The sequence below is a fragment of the Pteropus alecto genome, unplaced genomic scaffold (assembly GCF_000325575.1).
Source record: "Pteropus alecto unplaced genomic scaffold, ASM32557v1 scaffold76, whole genome shotgun sequence".
NCBI lineage: Eukaryota > Metazoa > Chordata > Mammalia > Chiroptera > Pteropodidae > Pteropus > Pteropus alecto.
Genome location: NW_006443138.1, coordinates 10,119,258 through 10,123,184, shown reverse-complemented (window position 1 = coordinate 10,123,184; position 3,927 = coordinate 10,119,258).

Genomic DNA, 3,927 nt, shown 5'->3' with positions numbered 1-3,927 from the left:
CTTTATTTCAGACCCTTATTGAAGGTGCTGCCCCTACTGGGGACATGCTGTCTCCTAGAAGACTGACAAGCTTGAGAAGAAATCGATGGGGCAGCTCTTCCATTCATAATTATTTAGGTAAAGCCAGTTACATTAGCAAATGACATTTTAAGTCTCCAATAAGCAGTGGTCAGTAGGAAAAGGCAGTATATATTTTGACAACAGTAATTCTATCTCATGAGGCAAAGAGTAGAAAATGTCTGCATTGTCTTTGTAACTCTTAGTGGCTTTTGATTAGTCTTCTCCATCTGAAAATAATTGTATTTTTTAACTAATTAAAATACTCTAAGCATTTGCTGAGGATTTCATCTTTGGTTTATAATTAAATTATCCAATCCATTGTATTTTTGCAAATATTCTGAGAAAAATTAATTAAAATGAATAACGCATTAACGAAGAATGAAATTTTTATTCCTCTTTTTACCAAAGAAAAATTATCTACGTTTTACTTCAAACCTTACTCCTGCTTTTACACTAGATAGCAAGCATTCAGCATACAAACTTCTACTCCTCCTTTCATAACCATGCATGACCACGGAGAAACCAATGTTAGTGTTCCTTTAAACACAATCCGAAAATGGCTTTTCAATTCTCTGAAGATAATATTTTAAGTGGCCATTATCAATTTAAATAAAATAAAATAAAATAAAACTACCCTTTTCTTTAATAAAAAGCCTTCCCACACTTATTTCCATTACCACCTACTACCTTCTCATTTTATTATGAATATTGTTTTATTAACCCCCTACCACCACCAGCACCACCAGCACCACCAGCACCACCAGCACCAGCACCAGCACCAGCACCACCACTACAGGGATTTCCATTTCCTCAAATTCATCCTTTTCTCTCAACCCACATTTAAAGCATAATCCCTTTTCCTTCTTCATCTAAGTTAAATTGCTTGATTAATTACTTCATCTGGGCTCAAAATTGCAAGGGGGCAAAGATGGGGTAGGTGATTGCTTTCCTATCCTTTTGTCTCCCACCATGTAGGGTCTTCTACTAAACTAACATCCCTGGCCCTCTCTCTATTCTTCACACACTTTCACTTAGGCAAGGAGAGTGAATTATCTTTGATTTTAAGAGAAAGAACTAGATATGCTTTCTTTAACCTCTTCCCTTTTAGAAGCCAGCTTATTTAAATAACTTTTGCATAATTATCAGCTCTCTGTCATATGGAAAGAAATCTGCCCTTGAAAGGGAAGACCAGCAACTAGTTAATCAGCTGAACCTGTGACAGGTAAGTATATATAATTCCGGGATGAGGAATTAGCAATTTTGTTGGTTGCAGAAGCAAAACCATATTCTGTAATCACCTTTCAAGATTTTAGTTTTATTATTCATATTCCTGCACCTTACCCTAACTCACAATATTCACATCCTTCTTCCTGTCAGTGATTTGTTCTATAAATTTCAATTCCTTCTTTCATATTTCTGAGTTGTTTAGCATTTCTGGGAGAAATGACATCGTTCTTTACATGGATGTAATTACACCTCTATTCTTTTCATAAATTCTATCTCAGCAAGACAATCAGCATTTAGTGGGCATGGCTAAGAGAGAAGGAGTTAAGAGCTGGAGCTCTAGGGTTAACGTTATTTTGGCTCCTTTATCTCCAAAATAGGACCCTTAGGATCTTGAACATAGTACCTCAGATTCATTCATCATATGTAAACCTCAGATATTACAGCGTTTACCTCGTGTTGTGGCAAAGATTGAAATAACACACACATAATGCTCAAAACAGTGCCTGGAAATAAAGTCTATTATAAGCTTGACAATTATTTTTGTGTGTCATATTCTTTACCCAGTTAATCCAGGATACGTGTCACATACATTCTCTAATCTTATTTTTCTTCATATGTATAGTAAAGTTTTGTTTTGTTTTGTTTTTGAAGTGCTGTCTTGACCTTAGTTCAAGGCTCCGGCTAGAGGCTAGTCAGCTCTTCTTGAGCAGCTGATTAAGTCCACACTCCAACCACTTCTCTTAGTGGCTGTCAAACTTCCAACAACTATACAACAATATCTTTAGTTTCCCCTGGTACCGACAAACTAGGGGACATCTACACTCCAGAGCCTGAGAACTTAATCAAAATAGCCAAACTGCAGGGAGTATTGAAATCATTAACTCCACCTCACTTGTCATATATGAGCTGCCCCTTACAGTTCCAGCTGGCTATTACCCTGTCCCCAGATTGTGTGGCCCTGTGTGGAACCATTCTCTCATTCAGAGCTATAAGTAACAAAAAGTTTTACATTTACTCTATTATAGTGTTGGTGTGTTGTACTCTCCCATTTAAAGAATCTTTAAATCTTAGAAAACAATAAGTTTTTTATCTACCTCAACAGAGTGCATTTTTCTATACTGCATGCTAAATGAAGAACTGTCTAGTATAGACTTCTGCGAAGTCTCAAAAGAAAGGTGTTTCTAAAATAAGGCTAACCTTGCCTCTGTGCTCTTGAGTATATCATCTTTTGTCTTCTAAGGGATCTGATCCACTGGTTAGTATGTTTTTTCCTGGGTCCTGAGTCTGTTATACTTTAAAGTTTCTTTACAGTAAATAGCTTATTATACACTTCCTTATTTAAAGAGAAGAAAAAATTCCCATTAATCATTATCTACTCTGACTAGTGACAACCTACCTCTACTCTTCTCTAAAAAGCTAAGATCCTTCAAATAATATTCTTCATAAGCTATTCATTCTTTTTTTCTTCACTTCATCTTTTACCCATTATACTGTGGCAATACTCCTGGCATTGAATTTGCCTTGACAAATATTACCAGTTATCTGTGCTGCTAAATTAATTGATGTGTTTCTTTTTTCTCCTGCAAAAATGGAACATTATCAAACACTTTTTGTTTGTTTGTTTGTTTACCTTGAAAAATTTCTCTTAGATTGTCTTTTTCCCTTGCTCTCCTCTGGTTCTCCTTTTAACTCCTTAGCATTCCTTTCCCAGATACTAGTGTAAAATTTATCTCAGACTATCCTTTGGTTTTGAGTATCTCCAGTGTCTGATTTTCTTCTCACTTCTCTATGTTTTCTTTGGGAAACTCATGTAATCTGAAGATGTTAACTCCCACATAGGTGATGATACCTCCCAAACTTCTATTGGTCATTTCAAGCCTCTTTGCTGGATTTTCCAGTGAATGTGCAATAGACAAATATATTTCCACATGCTGAAATTAGATGTATTAAATTTCTCTCCAAATTATTTTTCTTTTCAAATTTCTGTATTTAGAAAATGGAATGACTTCACTCTCAGCCCACATCTCTCAAGTGACAAAGTTTCATCATCTTTACTTTATTCCCATTTCCTGCTGTACATGTTCACTCTTCCTCATTTTCATCACCCTTTGTTTTGGTTGAGGTCATCGCATAATGCCACGTCTGTATTAATTAAGCTAATATCTACTAATTGATTTTTCATCAAGAAAATAAAACTCAAACCGTGACATACAATCTAAAATACATTTTGGGAGCCACTTTTAAAAATAATTTTACCTCACAATGCTGTCGTAATCCCCCATGCTACCCTCAAAACACATTCTGGATGAATATCGCTGTGATTTCACATTTTTGTCATTGTTCTTAATGCTCCTTCCATTGCATTCATCTTCCTTCAATGTTCATCTGAAAATATTTTAACTTTGTGGACTAAGAAAAATATTTTAGACTTTAATTAAGGCACCCTGATACAATTCTCCCAATTTAGAATATGTTGCTCCTTTCTTTGAGTTTTTGTTTATTCTCAACAGTGTATTCTCATAATACCTAAACTACATTATTAATCAAATTTCACATTACGTGATTTTCTCTGAAAAAAAGATAGCGAAAGCATTTATAACTCACAAAATTGAAATGAACACCAAGGTAATAAGAAAACAA